At 44.5% G+C, this 18,470-nt stretch overlaps 1 protein-coding gene across 1 annotated transcript in view; it reads right to left on the bottom strand.

Annotated features, from left to right (window-relative positions):
• The window catches only part of LOC142291966 (alcohol dehydrogenase 1-like), a 151,288-nt gene that overhangs the window by 131,951 nt on the left and 867 nt on the right, over positions 1-18,470 (bottom strand). The window lies entirely within an intron of this gene.

Raw genomic sequence — 18,470 nt, forward strand, 5'->3', positions numbered from 1 at the left:
CTATCATTATAGCTTATTAAAAACAGAGCAGGAGGGTGTCCTGCACAGGTGCTAGAAATAGCTTGCCACCAGTGGGGCACTAATGGAATACAACAGCCAGTTCTATGATGCCACTAAATGGCAGTATTTTTTGCTATCATTATAGCTTATTAAAAACAGAGCAGGAGGGTGTCCTGCACAGGTGCTAGAAATAGCTTGCCACCAGTGGGGCACTAATGGAATACAACAGCCAGTTCTATGATGCCACTAAATGGCAGTATTTTTTGCTATCATTATAGCTTATTAAAAACAGAGCAGGAGGGTGTCCTGCACAGGTGCTAGAAATAGCTTGCCACCAGTGGGGCACTAATGGAATACAACAGCCAGTTCTATGATGCCACTAAGTTTACTCAATTTTTGGTATTATAACGTCTTAGTAAGTAACAATGAGTTTGAGTGTGCAATGCAGGCAGACGTGCTGCAAATATCTGTGCACTACTGGGACTATAGAGAAGTCCAACAGCCACGTTTAGGATGCCACTAGGTACACTCAGTGTTTGCTAGTATAATGGCTTAGTTATAATGAGTTTGAGTGTGCAATGCAGGCAGACGTGCTGCATATATCTTTGCACTAGTGGGACTATACAGAAGTCCAATAGCCACGTTTAGGATGCCACTAGGTACACTCAGTATTTGCTAGTATAATGGCTTAGTAACAATAAGTTTGAGTGTGCAATGCAGGCAGACGTGCTGCAAATATCTTTGCACTAGTGGGACTATACAAAAGTCCAATAGCCACGTTTAGGATGCCACTAGGTTCACTGAGTGTTTGCTAGTATAATGTCTTAGTAACAATGAGTTTGAGTGTGCAATGCAGGCAGAGGTGCTGCAAATATCTTTGCACTAGTGGGACTATACAGAAGTCCAATAGCCACGTTTAGGATGCCACTAGGTACACTCAGTGTTTGCTAGTATAATGGCTTAGTAACAATGAGTTTGAGTGTGCAATGCAGGCAGACGTGCTGCAAATATCTGTGCACTACTGGGACTATACAGAAGTCCAACAGCCACGTTTAGGATGACACTAAGTTCACTCAGTGTTTGCTAGTATAATGGCTTAGTAACAATGAGTTTGAGTGTGCAATGCAGGCAGACGTGCTGCAAATATCTGTGCACTACTGGGACTATACAGAAGTCCAACAGCCACGTTTAGGATGCCACTAGGTACACTCAGTGCTTGCTAGTATAATGGCTTAGTTATAATGAGTTTGAGTGTGCAATGCAGGCAGACGTGCTGCAAATATCATTGCACTAGTGGGACTATACAGAAGTCCAATAGCCACGTTTAGGATGCCACTAGGTTCAATCAGTGTTTGCTAGTATAATGGCTTAGTTACAATGAGTTTGAGTGTGCAATGCAGGCAGACGTGCTGCAAATATCTTTGCACTAGTGGGACTATACAAAAGTCCAATAGCCACGTTTAGGATGCCACTAGGTTCACTCAGTGTTTGCTAGTATAATGGCTTAGTAACAATGAGTTTGAGTGTGCAATGCAGGCAGACGTGCTGCAAATATCTTTGCACTAGTGGGACTATACAAAAGTCCAATAGCCACGTTTAGGATGCCACTAGGTTCACTGAGTGTTTGCTAGTATAATGTCTTAGTAACAATGAGTTTGAGTGTGCAATGCAGGCAGACGTGCTGCAAATATCTTTGCACTAGTGGGACTATACAAAAGTCCAATAGCCACGTTTAGGATGCCACTAGGTACACTGAGTGTTTGCTAGTATAATGGCTTAGTTATAATGAGTTGGAGTGTGCAGAGGACAGGAAGGTACAGTGCCAGGATTGTGGGGCTCTGGGTAGAGGAATGGAAGCCTGCCTTTCTATTCCCTCCTAATGGGGAAATGCAGCGAGGAAATCCCTGACCTTAGCTACACAGACGCTGTCTCTGTTTTCAGGACCTGTCACCTATGGCTCTGACCCTGCCGGTATGAGCCCTTAAAAGGACTGATAGAAAGTGCTCTCCCTAAGCTGTCCAGCGCTGTGTATGGAGCGCATACAGCTGTATCGGCGATAGGACTCAGGACGGAGCTGCGCCAGTGATGTCTGACACCAAGGACGCAGAAGGCAGATAATGGCGTGCTGGAGGAAAATGTCCGTTTTTATAATGCAGGGACATGTGACATGGACATCCTATCACACATGCCGTTGCTTCTCTGGCTAAAAGTCCACTTAGCTGTGTGTGTCTGGGATTGGCTGCCATAATGGCCCTCCCCACTACACGCGCGCGCTTAGGGAAGGAAGACAAGGAAAAAAAAAAAATGGCGATCGCCATTATACAAACAGCAGTGATCTGAAGGCGCTGTTCCCGCACACTATACACTGAAATTTCATAATAGTGTGAGTCACAGAGTGACTTACACTATTACAGCGGAAAGCCAGCTAGGAATTAGCTGTTTTTTTGCTGCTAGAACCGTTCTCGAACGTTTCTAGAACTATCGAGCTTTTGCAAAAAGCTCGAGTTCTAGTTTGATCTAGAACAGGCCCCAAAATCACTCGAGCCTAGAACTGGAGAACCACGCTCAACTCTAATTAACATGCTATTGGAGCCGACTAGCAAGGGAAGCAACGCCCTTGTAACTAGTCCCCTCACTCATTAGCATATGATAAAAGATCTTTAGAAATACTTTTTCTAAAGATCTCTTTATCTATGGTACTGTATACAAGGATGGTTAGGCAGGAATTAGCAATATGCACCCAGACGGGTATGTAGGACGGTGACATTATTACATACAGGGTCCAGGACTAAGACATGATTATAAACAGGGCTAGTACGGGGACATTCTAACATTCAGAGGCCAGGACAGGTACATTATTACATACACTGTCAGGAAAGGGGCGTTATTACATGACAGGGACATTATTACATGCAGGGCCAGGACGGGGGCATCATTACAGCACAGGGCAGACAGGGAATATTATTACAGATGGGGAACCTTATATTATAGCATAGGGCCTATAGATTTTCTAGTGGCACAGGGTGAGGGGGGCACACAATACAGCACAGCCAGTATTCAGATTAATATATACTATACTGTGGCTACAGACATCAAATGGTGCATAATGGGCTGACACTTGGACTAGTTTAAACACAGTGGTGGCATTTAATGCAACAAACGGCGGTAGGCCCCACACATAGCTGCTAAGCCCCCAGCCCAGGGGGCAATTGCCCCCCGGCCCAGCCCGCCCCTGCCCCCGATGCATATAAACAGATCACTCAGGGGAGTGCATAGAGATCACAGCGCCCACTCCGAGGCATGCATAGAGATCATCAGAGGGCCTACTCAGGGGTGTACATACATATCTTGGGGCCCACTTGGGCGTGCATAGAGATCATCAGGGGGCCCACTCAGAGGTGTACATACAGATCATGGGGCCCACTCAGGGGCGTGCATAGAGATCATCAGGGGGCCCACTCAGGGGTGTACATACAGATCATGGGGCCCACTCAGGGGCATGCATAGAGATCATCAGAGGGCCCACTCAGGGGTGTACATACAGATCATGGGGCCCACTCGGGTGTGCATAGAGATCACGATGCCCACTCATGGGCGTGCATACAGATCACGGGGCCCACTCAGGGACGTACATAGAGATCACGGGGGCTGGGGCCCACTCAGGCCCTGTGGCCTGGGAGCTGCCTGAGGGCACCATACTGTGAGGGGACAGCTGCACTATAGGCCCCCAGCAGCAGGACAGATGAGATGGTGGAGGCGGCTGGAGCACTGTCTGGGGACCCCTGGCCTTGGGTTGGCCCGAGGCAGGTGACTGGTGAGGTAAAGAGCCCCCCGCACACCCCCCCGGGCCCCCACCCCACCCCTCCCCGGGGCCCCTGCTCGCCCCCCTGGGCCCCCGCCTTCTATACTCACATGCTGCTGCTCCTGCAGCCTGGCCTGGGGTGACGCCGGGTCCGTCCTCCGCAGCGCGATACTGCAGTCACTTGCACAGGAAGGAAGCAGTCATCTCTCTGTGACTGCCTCCTCCTGCAGTGTTGCTGCACAGAGAGTCAGAGCGGCACTGACAGTGACAGCAGGCAGAGCAGGGAGATCGCTCTCCCTGCTTGCCGCTGCAGAGGGAATAGGATTGTCACTAATCATATCGGCAATGTGCCGATGTGATTAGTGAAACTACCGGCCGGGGGGGCCTCTCACACATATCCATAGGGGCCCAGGAGGGGAATGGGGGCGTGGCCTAGGGGGCATGGCCATCAATAGCAGGGGCCCACCGGGGGTTCTCCCGACCTCCTGGTGGGCCAGTCCGCCCCTGCTCCTGACGGCATCCACTGACAGGTTAAACCGGCCGGGCGCTGGCGTCACCCCAAGACTTACGATCAGCTGACGCGTCAGGTGACTGCATCAGGTGATCCATCGCCATGTCCTGCAGGCATACGTACCCGGGGAGACTGCACAGAGCCGGAGCGGCGGTATTGGGAAGAGGAGATGGGAGCGGGCATGGCACCGGGAGTCTGCAGACAGGTGAATATGACATTTTTTTTTTCTACTGTTCCCTTTTCATTTCACAGCTGCCTCCACCTCCCGCCCAGACATGGCGCCGCACGGCAGCAGACATGCACAGGACTGGAGGTGGAAGCGGCGGTGAAGGTACCGTGAGGATTCACACTTCTGTATTTACTGACAGAAGGAATCCTCTTCCTGTACATGTCACTTTACTACCCACCTCCTGCGTTTATAGCTGCGTTTTTGGTCTTAGAAACGCAACAAAATGCACCAAAACGCAGGTATAATAACAATTTGCGTTTCTCATTGAGTCTTTCAACATCCCATTGCACTGATGAAAAACGCGGTGAAAAAACTCGGGAATAATTGAAATGCTGCGTTTTTGTGGTCACCACAAAAACGCAGCTGAAAAAAAAACGCTGTGTGCAGACAGCAAAAATGAAAACTCTTAGACTTTGCTGGGGGAAGCAAAGTCATGCAGATTTTTGGGCAAAAATACACCCAAAAAACACGCAAAAACGCACTGTGTGAACTTACCCTAAGTGTGCAGAATTATTGTGCAACTAAATGAAAAAAGTATATATTTTTTTGTTGTTTATTTTCCTCTGTTAACTTGAGAGTAATAACCAAACTACATAGAAGGTATATAAAAATACATTTCTGACTTTACAAGTACAGTGTATATATATATATATATATATATATATATATATACGAATGACTTGATTGATGATTGATACTTAGAAGTGACAAAAATGGTTTAAAAAACAGACTTTATTTAGAAATACCATTAGATTAATCTGAATAAAGAGCAGATCTACGTCACCATAATCATACTAAAATTCTATAGTGAGGTGAGGGAAGCATCCATCAGATGCACTATACCCCTAATAACCATACAGGAGAAAATTGAAGATGGGACATATCACAACTCTACAGAATATTACTTATTAGAATCACCACTATCATATCATGCAACATCTCAGTACTTAGTAATAAGACTTGTCACGAGACAAAGGTCTGTTTTTTTAAACCGTTTTTGTCACTTCTAAGTGTCAATCAATAATTTGATTGAATGGTGGATTACGTGTTGCTTTTGAAGTGCTGCTATACATTATTGATTGGACCCTTTTTGGTATTTCCCATCTGAGAGTGGCATAATGTAGAGACAGAGACCCTGATTCCAGCGATGTGTCACTTACTGAGCTGTTTGCTGTCATTTTGGTAAAATCAATGTTTTCTGTGCTGCAGATCCAGCAGATCTACAGAGCTCATGAATATTCTGGACTACCTGGCAGCAGGCCAAGTAGTCCTCTAATGATAATCTACTGTTGATTAATCAGTGATTTTATCAAAACTACACTAAGCAGCTCAGTAAAGCTGGTGTCACACATAACGATGACGACAACGACGTCGCTGCTACGTCACCATTTTCTGTGACGTTGCAGCGACGTCCCGTCGCTGTCGCTGTGTGTGACATCCAGCAACGACCTGGCCCCTGCTGTGAGGTCGCCGGTCGTTGCTGAATGTCCAGCTTCATTTTTTGGTCGTCACTCTCCCGCTGTGACACACACATCGCTGTGTGTGACAGCGAGAGAGCGACGAAATGAAGCGATCAGGAGCCGGCACTGGCAGCTGCGGTAAGCTGTAACCAGCGTAAACATCGGGTAACCAAGGGAAGACCTTTCCCTGGTTACCCGATGTTTACGCTGGTTACCAGCCTCCGCTCTTGCTGCCAGTGCCGGCTCCTGCACTGTGACATGTGGCTGCAGTATGCATCGGGTAATTAACCCGATGTATACTGTAGCAAGGAGAGCAAGGAGCCAGCGCTAAGCAGTGCACGCGGCTCCTTGCTCTCTGCACTGTGACATGTAGCTGCAGCACACATCGGGTTAATTAACCCGATGTGTACTGTACCTAGGAGAGCAAGGAGCCAGCGCTAAGCGCGGCTCCCTGCTCTCTGCACATGTAGCACAGCGACGTTATGATCGCTGCTTCTGCTGTGTTTGACAGCTAAGCAGCGATCATAACAGCGACTTACAAGGTCACTGTTACGTCACCGAAAATGGTGACGTAACAGCGACGTCGTTGTCGCTGTCGCTTAGTGTGACACGAGCTTAAGAGACAGACAACTGGAATCAGTATATATCCCCCTATGTTATTCTGCTCTCAGATTAGGTGTTAAAAACCTGATAACTGATTCACTTTAATCTGTTGATGGTCAACTTTTTTGGCAGCAACAACCACAGCCTCCCAGACACTGTTCAGAGAGGTGTATTGTTTGCCATCACCATAAGACTTGCATTTAGGTTCTCAAAAGGTCCTAGGTCAGGTGAGGAAGGGGCCATGCCATTATTCGTTCATCTTTACAGTCATTACAGACTATCCAGGCAATGGAGTATTTTGATACATGTGAAGGAGCATTATCCTGCTTAAAATTCATGGTTTTCTTGAAAGATGCAGACTTTTTCTTATACCACTGTTTGAAGAATGTGTCTTCAAAATACCTTCAATAGGTTTGGGAATTGATTTTGAGACCATCTTCAACCAGAAAAGGCTCAACTAGCTCATCATTAATGATATCAGCCAATAGCAGTACCCAATCTTTAACTTGCTGGTGTCAGAGTTGAAGTGAAGGTCCGTGCCTGTTACTAATCCAGCCACAGACCATACATCTGGTCCATTAGGAGTCACTCATCCCCTGAGCCATAAAACTTTTGAAAACTCTGTGTTCAGTTATTTCTTGGCCCAGTCTTGGCATTTTAACCTCTGTGTCTTGTTCCATGCTGGTCGGGTCTCAGCTTTCTTTACCATGGTCATGTCTCTGAGTACTGACCATATTGTACTTCTGGGCACTCCAGGGAGGTTGCAGTTTGGGAATATCACAGCACTAAAGGATAATGGGTTCTTGGTTGCTTCATGTTCAATTGCTCTCAACTCTCTGGCATATTGTTTTTTTCTCAACATATTTTTTTCAACCTTGTTGACTTTTTTGCAAGAAAACTTTTCATAGTACTGTGATCACAGCCCAATATCTTTGCAATTTAACCCCTTCACTCTGGGGCGATTTTCCGTTTTTCCTTTTCTTTTTTTTGCTCCTCTTCTTCTGAGAGCTGTAACTTTTTTATTTTTCCGTCAATCTTGCCATATGAGTGCTTATTTCTTGCAGGACAAGTTGTACTTTTAAATGAAACCATTAGTTTTACCATATAGTGTACTGGAAAATGGGGAAAAAATCCAAAGTGTGGTGAAATTGCCAAAACAAAGTGCAATTGCATTATTGTTTTGGGGATATTTTATTCACGGTGTTCACTATATGGTAAAACTGATGTGTCGGTATGATGCCACAGGTCGGTATGAGTTCGTAGATGTTATAAATTTATACTTTATCTAATGGGTTGAAAAAAATCAGAAGTTTGTCTAAAAAAATAATTGCGCTTTTGGCTCAATTTTGATACCCAGCCATGATAAAGCTAGCAGCTGGGGCCTGGTATTCTCAGGCTGGGGAGTTCCATTGTCATTGGACTTCTACTGCCTAAAAATAGCAGCCTTTAGCTGAACAAAATTGTCACATCTATTAGATGCAACAATCCCAGCACTCATCCAACTCATCCAGATTGCCCTGGTGCAATCGGGGTAATAAGGGGTTAATGAACGCTCACAGCTGCCACTAAGCCCTAGATTAGTAATGGGAGGTGTCTATGAGCGCATCCCATTACTAATCTATAAGTGAAAAGAAATAATAAGAAACACCGAAAAAATATTTTATTTGAGATAAAGTACAAAAAACAACCCTCTTTCATTCCTTTATTAACCCTCAAAACACAAAGGTCTAACATAATCCACACACGATCCCATGATGATACTGGCTCTGCTACATCCTACAGTCCCAGCGTGCAGGCACAGAACATGACCATCCGCTGCGGCTGCAGGCAGATACTGACTGAGCCGCAGCTGTGCACGGTTACGTCACTCTGTTTATCTGCAGTCACAGCTAATAGTCCCATGATACCCCACCTGTAACTGCAGATAATCTGACCTCAGGTGACCTAATTGAACTCAGTAACCTCACCTCAGGTAAACCGAGTTCAATTAGACCTGCATCTCCTGGCAGAAAAGCATATTTTTTTACCAAGAGATGCAGATTTGGTGCTGAAATATGTACACCATATTCCTGCACCAAACCTACATCTTCTGGCAAAAAAAAAAAAAGCATAAAGACGCGATGCAGTTTTATTGCGGTATTGATGTGATTTTTTTTTTGCCAGGAGATGCAGATTTGGTGCAGGGATATGGTGCATAAATTTCATCACCAAATCAGTATCTCTTGGCAAAAAAAAACCCGTACAAAAACAGTTACTCCGCTTTGGTGTAGTTTTCTGTCAGGAGATGCAAATTTGGTGCTGAAATTCATACACCATATTCATGCACCCAATTTGCATCTCCTGGCAAAAAAATTACATCAATACCGCTTCAAAACCGGGTTGCATTTTGATATTTTTTTGCAATTTTTATTTCCAGAAGATGCAGATTTGGTGCAGGAATATGGTGTATAAATTTCAGCACCAAATCAGCATCTTTTGGCAAAAAAAGTTGCTAGGAGATGCAGGTCTGTGAACTCGGCTCACCTAAGGTGAGATCACTGATATCAATCAGGTCAGCTGAAGTTAGTTTACTTGCGGTCACAGGTGGGGTACCATGGGAACCTCCAGCTGTGACTGCACATAAATTCAATGATGTCATCACAGCTGTGGCTAAGTCAGTCTCTGCCTGCAGCCGCAGTGGTCAGTCATGTTCAGTGTCTACACGCTGTGACTGTAGATAAACTGAGTGATTTATCCACGCACAGCTGCGGCTCAGTCAGTCTCTGCCTGAAGCCACAGCATGCGATCATGTTCTGTGCTAACGTGCTGTGGCTTTAGTATATAGCAGAGCTGGGATCATCATGGGACCTTATGTGGATTACGAGGGAACTGGGTGCTTGGGATTAATAAATTGGAGAAAGACGGGGGATTCGTATTTTACTTCAAATAAAGGATTTTTTCGGTGTTTGTGTTTATTTTTTTTCACTTACAGTATTCATAATGGGGGGTCTCATAGTTGCCTCCTGTTACTAATCTAGGGCTTAGTGGCAGCTGTGAGCTGTCATTAACCTCTTATCTTACTTCGATTGCCACCACACCAGGGCAATCGGGATGAGCCAGGTAAAGTGCCGGGATTGTCGCCTCTAATATATGTGACAATTCTGGCCGGTTGCAGGCTGCTATTTTTATGCTGGTGGGCTTAATAACCATGGGCCTCCACACTCTTAGAATACCAGTCCCAGCTGTTGGCTTTATCATGTTATCAAAATTGGGGGAAACCACATCCATTTTTTTTATTTCTTTTTTTAAAAAAAGCTACATAGGGTCTCTCTTATATTGATAAACAGCCAAGATAAGCACAGGGCTGGGGGCTGCAGCCTTTAGCCATATGCTTTATCTGTGCTAAGTGTCACAATTTGGTGGGACCCTACACTAATTTGTTTTATTTATTTTTACATCACTATAGAAGTGCAGACAGCGTGTGTGATTCCAAGCAATCACACATGCTGTCACACAGAGTGGGGGCGGTGTGACTGCAACTAATCACAGATACGAGGACTACAGGTGGGCGAGGGAAGCAGTAAAGATGAATGACGGTAATGAATAGCCTTGGAAATAGTGTTACAGCCACGCGAGGTTCGGTAAGTATAACGCTCCTGCTCTAATCCCCGTAGCCCTTTCTACCGCCATTTTAAAGCACAATATTTGGGTCCCCATAAACATATGGGTGTCGGCATCTGGGCAGATGTTTGGGACCGGTCCAGAATCGTTTTTATTTTCTCAAATCCAGTTGGACCCGCCAAACCTGAATATCGTCAGGTTTGCCCATCTCTAGTCCCCTCATTATTTAAAGTATTTGCCACTTCAACCCTAGCATTGATGAACTTCATAAGGGATGGATTTAGAGGGCATCCGTCGCTAGGTTTTTAAACACGTTAAAATTTGGGTCAGTCCATCAAGTGGGTCAACACAATTTTAATAGTACCCTATATTTCCCATTCAGACTGGTGAAAAGCTATATCTATCCTGTACTTTTCAAACACCTATATCTATTCCTCAACACATAAGCAAGGATGGTTGACCTTAGGGAGATCAACATCCAACACCGCAGAGACACCATCACGTGTTTCTCAACGCAGTGATTCTAGAGCAATGCCCCCTGGGAATGTATCTTCTATTGTGCAGTCTTCTACTAGGCAATGCTCCCACTAGCCAGTTTCCTACTCCACACTGATGAGGGGCAAATACCCCGAAACAGCTGGCTTTTTTGTTTTGAATATTTCCCAGGGGGCATTGCTCTAAAATCACTGCATTGAGAAACACGTGATGGTGTCTCCGCGGTGTTGGATGTTGATCTCCCTAAGGTCAACCATCCTTGCTTATGTAGTCTTCTACTAAGCAATGCTCCCACTAGCCAGTTTCCTACTCCAAACTGATGAGGGGCAAATACCCCGAAACAGCTGTCTGTGGATGGATACCATGTTTGGCATAGGTGGTCTCCTTGACTGGAGACTGCCCTTCCCGTGGTTGTTCCTTCTCGGTGAAAAACCTGGCTAGTTACCTGCCAGCATTGAGAAACATGTGATGGTGTCTCCGCAGGCTTTTTTGTTTTGAATATTCCTCAACACAGGGGTGTGCAGATACCTATTTCAATCCCCTATAAGACAGCAATAGGGAAAAAAACAGGAAGGGCAAGTTGCAGTGGAGTGGGGGCACGAACCTATTTTAACCTAGGGTGCCAACTGTCATGATGTATTTTACCTTCTCACTGTATTTGCTGTAATACTATGTCTTGGGATGTAAGTAACCATACCTTCCCCCCCATCTCCTGTGTCTCTGGGCCCATAATGCAATTATCTCTTGTCCACACAGCCAGGGGAACTTCTCATTGTTTCGTAAGCAGTGGATAACGCCAACTACACAAACCTGTAGACATCTCGGAGCCAACCTTCTAGAATCTTCTAGTGGGCCCAACCATTGCATAGACCCCTACCCTTGAGGGGCGGGCCCACGAGCTCAGACAATTCACTCCTGTTTCTAAATGCAGTTGGGAGCTGAGTTTTGAAGAGGAAGGGAGCGAGATCTGATTCTGCGGACAGATCTCGCCGTTCAGTGGATTGTGTGGGATTTCTGGGACTCTGAAGAGGACTATTTCGTCGTGATCTGGCACTTTGGATTATCGGGAGGTGCCCCCGAATCTGTTTTATTTGGACTTGTCGTGTGCTGTTCCTGTATTCCTGTTAGTAAACCTGTTGGATCATCCTCGGCCTGTTGTCTCTCTTTGCTCTGATGTACACCCAGTCACACCGACCCCCACAAATGGGTAGCTACAGGTATATAGGGTAAATTTAGGGACTTTTTAGTGCACAGGGATACAAAGGGTGGGTTGATTAATTGTATTTGTAGTAGTATGTCTTGCTTTAATGCAAGTTGGGGGTGCAACCCTCCTGATACTGAGGCTGAACAATTACCTGCTTCTCACTTTTTGCTGTGTATTTAATCTGGGACCCAGCTAACCACTTTACCATCCATATTGAAGTTTTGACATGACACTAGTCAGGTACAGAATATGTTTTTAACTTTAGTAGGTTAGGGACTGTCTCAGATGGGTACACCGTGACGAGGTGAGACAGCTTCTTACCTTTTTGCAAAAATGTATATACTAAGTACCCTGTTTATTAAGCAATTTATTTAATTTATAGTCAGGGTATTTTTTCTACAATTTTCTCCTTGGTTTTTTTCATATATTGATGTAATGTATTACAGGGGCAGTATATAGTGATGTCATTTATTACAGGGGCAGTATATAGTGCTGTAATGTATTACAGGGGCAGTATATAGTGCTGTAATGTATTACAGGGACAGTATATAGTGCTGTAGTGTATTACAGGGGCAGTATATAGTGATGTAGTTTATTACAGGTGCAGTATATAGTGATGTAGTTTATTACAGGTGCAGTATATAGTTATGTAATGTATTACAGGTGCAGAATATAGTGATGTAATGTATTACAGGTGCAGAATTTTCAATTTGTTGAACGTGCCGCACAAACGATTAACCCCCGTCACACGTACTTACCTTCCATACGACCTCGATGTGGGCGGCGAACGTCCACTTCCTGGAGTGGGAGAGACGTTTGGCGTCACATCGACGTCACGCGGCAGCTGGCCAATAGAAGCAGAGGGGCGGAGCTGAGCGGGACGTAAACATCCCGCCCACCCCTTCCTTCTGCATTGTGGGCCGGGAGCCGCAGGACGCAGGTAAGATCTGTTCATCGTTCCCGGGGTGTCACACACTGCAATGTGTGCTAGCCTGGGTACAATGAACAATCTGACATGCAATTCTAGAGAAAGCTACGATGTGTATGCGATGAACGTTTTAACGTTCAATCGCAATCGCATGTACCTGTCACACACTGCAATGTACCTTACGATGCCGGATGTGCATCACTTACGACGTGACCCCGCCGACACATTGGAAGATACATTGCAGCGTGTAAAGCAAGATTATGATACATCCTATATTTCTCTGGACAAACCCTGTTATAAATCACCAGAGGGGAGGTATGTGGGTGTAATTTGTGTTAATAAAATTATTATCCTTGTCAGTCCTGGAAGGTACAACTTGCTGTGGCTCTGTTCATTGTCCTAAGAAGTACCTCCCTCCACTAAGTTCTAGTGCTATTTCTGTGACACAAGTTTAGTAATTTTTTATTGTTCTCCATTTTATTTTAATTGTATATGCTGCATTGTTTTGTTCCCCTTTGTAACATCTTTTATATACACTGTGTGCAGAACTATTAGGCAAGTTGTATTTTAGAGGATTTTTTTTTATTATTGATCAACAACTATGTTCCCAATCAACCCAAAAGACTCAAATATCAAAGCTTAATATTTTTGGAAGCTGGAGTGTGGTGTTTTTTTTTTTAGATTTGGCTCTTAGGAGGATATCTGTTTGTGCAGGTAACTATTACTGTGCAGAATTATTAGGCAACTTAATATAAACCAAATATATTTCCATCTCACTTATTTTCACCAGGTAAACCAACATAACTGCGCAAAATTTAGAAATAAACATTTATGACATGCAAAAACAAAACCCCAAAAAATTAGTGACCAATATAGCCACCTTTCTTTCTGATGACACTCAACAGCCTACCATCCATAGATTGTCAGTTTCTTGATCTTTTTAAGATCAACATTGCGTTCAGCAGCCACCACAGCCTCCAAGACACTGTTCCGAGAGGTGTACTATTTTCCCTCTCTGTAGATCTCACATTTTATGAGGGACCATAGGTTCTCTATGGGGTTCTGATCAGGTGAACAAGGGGGCCATGACATTATTTTTTCATCTTTTAGACCCTTACTGGCCAGCCATGCTGTGGAGTAGTTCGATGCATGTGATGGAGCATTGTCCTGCATGAAAATCATGTTTTTCTTGAATGATACCAACTTCTTCCTGTACCACTGCTTGAAGAAGTTGTCTTCCAGAAACTGGCAATAGGTCTGGGAGTTGAACTTCACTCTATCCTCAACTTGAAAAGGTCCAACAAGTTCATCTTTGGTAATACCAGCACATACTAGTACTCCACCTCCACCTTGCAGGCGTCTGAGTCGGAGTGGAGCTCTCTGCCCTTTACTGATCCAGCCTCTGGCCCATCAAAAGTCACTCATTTCATCAGTCCATAAAACCTTTGAAAAATCAGTCTTAAGATATTTCTTGGCCCAGTCTTGATGTTTTATCTTAAATTTCTTGTTCAAAGGTGGTCATTTTTCAGCCTTCCTTACCTTGGCCATATCCCTGAGTATGGCACACCTTGTGCTTTTTGATACTCCAGTTATTTTGCGCCTTTTTTGCCCAACACGCTTTTTGAGACCCTGTTGGCTATTTGCCATGAAACGCTTGATTGTTCGGTGATCATGCTTTAAACGTTTGGCAATTTCAAGACTGCTGCATTCCTCTGCAAGACATCTCACAATTTTGGACTTTTCAGAGCCTGTCAAATCTCTCTTCTGACCCCTTTTGCCAAAGAAAAGGAAGTTGCCTAATAATTAAGCACACCTTATATAGTGTGATGATGTCATTACACCACACCCATCCTCATTACAGAGATGCACATCACCTGATTTACTTAATTGGTAGTTGGCTCTCAAGCCTATATAGCTTGGAGTAGGACAACATATATAAAAAGTATCATGTGATCAAAATACTCATTAGCCTAATATTTATGCACACGGTGTATTTTTATAAACTGCCTACTTTTCAGATTAAATGTATAAAATGTGATAGCTTTGTTTGTCTTGCTCTATAAGTTGCATCGCAGAAGCCATACATTTTCTGTAACAGGTGTCTAATCAGCATGTATAAATGATAGTTTGTGGCAGCTAATAGTTTGTCTTTGATTATTGTAGAGCTTGGCAGTGACTATACCGTGGTCACTAATATATATATATATATATATATATAATATTTATTTATATTTATATATTACACACACACACACACACACACACACACTAGTTGTACTACCCGGCTTCGCCAGGGTTAATAACTGCTGTTAACAAAATTGCATTCTGCACGCAAAAAACACAAAACAAATAGATAGAAATATAATTGTAATGTCTGTCTCCCCCTCTGTATATATCTCTCTGTCTCTCTCTGTCTGTCTGTCTCTTTCCCCGTCTGTCTCTGACTGTCTCTGTCTCTTTCTCCGTCTATTTCAATCTCTTTCCCAGTCTGTCTAGCTATCTCTTTCTCGGTCTATCTCTGTCACTTTCCCTGTCTCTTTTTCCCTCTCTTTCCCTGTCTGTCTCTTTCCCTGTCTCTTTGTCTGTCTCTTAGTGTCTGTCTCTTACCCTGTTTGTGTCTATCTCTTTCCCTGGCTGCATTGTGACACACCAACATTCCATATAAGGGCATGGCTGTGTATTCTTCTGAAGTTCTGGCTGCACTGTGGCTCCCAGCTCCATTTGCTTTAATGGAGGCAGATTTTTTGGCGAATAACTGTAAAGCGCAGGGTTAAAAATTCCCCTCAAAACATAGCCTATGACGCTCTCGGGGTCCAGAAGTGTGTGTGTGCAAAATTTTGTGGCTGTAGCTGCGACGGTGCAGATGCCAATCCTGGACATACACACATACATACATACATACATACATACATGCACACACATTCAGCTTTATATATTAGATATATATAAAAATATTCCAAGCGTTGGAATTTGTTGTATATATACGATATGGTCACTGTGAGTTTCCCAATAAATCGGCCTAGTAATAAAATCAGCTGTTGCCTCGTCCAACAGTCATCGGTCACTTGCATATTTTCCTGATAATTGCAGACAGCAGAGTGCTCTCCATGACATAATTGGTGGCAGCGGTAGGATATCTGCGTGATCTCCAGGACTGTCTGTGACAGACTTTATTCTCACATCAGTATTTGTTCAGTATTTTGCATCAGTGTTTGTATGTATACATTCCTTTGTATATCAAAACCAGGATTTGAACTTAAATAAAAAAAACTATACTTTAAAGATTGACACCTGTTCTGTGTTTTGGAGAGACTCTTGGGTTTGACATACAAATACTGATGAAATACTGGTCAAAAGTACTGATGTGTGAATAAAGTCTAATTGATACCAAGTTGAGGTACATATGTGGCACCCCTGAGGCTTCAGGCGCCACAAGGTATTGCATCTCATTGAAGGTGCAATGCTTATCCCGGGTGGTGAAGGAGTTAACCATTGGTGTCTTTTCATTTACACCACATCTAGCCAGTGAGTCAGCCGGTTACACAACTCAGGAAGCCAGCCAGTCTGGGAAATTTCCGGTTGCTGGGACAACCACTAGTGAGTCATCAGAAAGGTGGGGGCTGCACTGAGGGAGTAAAGAACACACAAACATTTTCAGAGCAGAATAGTCAGACTCTGAACAACACGGTCAAAGGAGAGAGTGCTTGAGAGCATCTCTTGCTAGAACCTGGCAGACTGGAAAAGGGCGAGAGGCAACCGGTGGAGCTAGTGAGACAGAGGAGAACATGGTAGCTGGAGGTCAAGGCTAACTGTTCCCACAGTTCCAGTGCAGACAGGGTGCAGAGACCTGCGGTGAGACACATTCCACGTTGGACCACCTGAATCTGCAGGGGATGGGGATTGCAAGGCCCATCGCCCACCACCCATTATCCCGAAGCACAGTGACACATAGGGTCCGGGGTCAAGATCATGGTCGGGCCCCATGGCGGATCTGCGCCACCTGCATATGGGACTGGATACTTTACAAGAATACCGGGGTCCCCAAGTTGCTTCAAGCCACGGGGATCCACAAGTAAGCGCAGAGGAGAAAGGTCTCACACTCCACAGACACAGGTGATTGCTTCTGATTTACCCGGGACTGGCTGGAGCCCATCATGGTGGAAAGTAGCACCACCAGGGCATCTTACAAACTGTAAGTAAAAATAACTTTGAACCGCAGCCTGGGTGTCGTCCTGGTTATTGCCGGTGCCCCGCGCTTTGGTGCTACCAGCTGACCCCACCGCCCTCATTTCCCCAGCCGGGGCCTGCTCCAGCTGTGGGGAGCGATACCATCTTTGCTGCTATTACCATCTGCCTCGGAGGACAGCGACAGCAGCGGCAGGTAATCCCCAGCCGCGTACCACAGGTGGCACGGCGAGAAGCATCATCCCATCTCCATCCCCCCTTTTATTGTGGATACCTCGGGGCTCGTAGCCGAGCAAGGCCACACGTGACGTCTTGAACCCGACATCACCCGCCCGGCGATGAGTAAGGTTAACCCCCCTGCCCCCTGGATGCCACACATACAACTTTTTTTTCATTTTATTTTTTTTAGGGAGAAGAGCTGAACAGATAAAAAAAACATGCAATTTGGTCATGAACGTCCCAATTTTAATAATGTTTTTTACTCTAGGAGTTAACAATTGTTATATCTTGATAGACCAGACTTTTATGAACATGACAATATCAAATATATTTTTGCTTTTAAATGTCTTTATTTTAAATGTGGAAAAAGTGTGCTATATCCCGCAATACTAATAATATTGCAGTATGTTGTGAAAATCTTGGTCTCCTTTAAAGCTCAGCTTATGATGCATACATGTCGTGTGGGCCTAATGCAAGAGTATTAGTACACATTCAAATTAAAGACCACTGTCAGAGAATCACAACAGCAAAATGGTTAATACCCACAAGCAGAGCTCAGCTCCAATCGCAGCTGTCACCCTCACTTATCATTTTGCCTTTTTTGACACATGCACAGCAATATCTGGAATACTAATATTTCACTGCATGACCCAACTAAAATATAAAAAATGTTTTCCACTCCTAATTTCACCCCATTTCATTTGTCCTAACTCTTCTTAACACTTTCCTAACATACGTCTACTACCTGCCATGCTCCTGTAATGTGGCGCAGGGTGGTATTCGTGGGCGAAGTATTTGTCTGCCGCACCCCAACATGCTACATGAAAATTAAGGTTCTGGCTGGGTGTGTGGTGTTTAACTCCGGAGGTGGTACGCCTTTGCAGGCTGCATGTTGCTGCTAGTTTTGGCTGGCTAGTACCATCTGGTATACATTTCTTTGAGGGAGACCAGAAGTTTATAAAAAACGGTTTTACTGAATATTAACTTAACAACAACAATGTACGTTAGATAGAGGCGACAAATCTTGCATGTTTCAGTGTCAAAGAGGACCATTAAGCACACATTGTTCACTTCAGTTGTTCCATCCTCCATAAATCCTTTTCTTCCCAACACTTCCCAGTTTAGTACCACATCACTGTCCTTAGAAGTCATTCTCCTCTCCTCAAGCACTTCCACGTCTTTTCCCTCTCAGAGGGATGTTGCCAATATGGCTGGACTGAGCTATAAGCTACTG

This window comes from Anomaloglossus baeobatrachus, chromosome 1 (genome assembly GCF_048569485.1).
Source record: "Anomaloglossus baeobatrachus isolate aAnoBae1 chromosome 1, aAnoBae1.hap1, whole genome shotgun sequence".
NCBI classification, from domain to species: Eukaryota; Metazoa; Chordata; class Amphibia; order Anura; family Aromobatidae; genus Anomaloglossus; species Anomaloglossus baeobatrachus.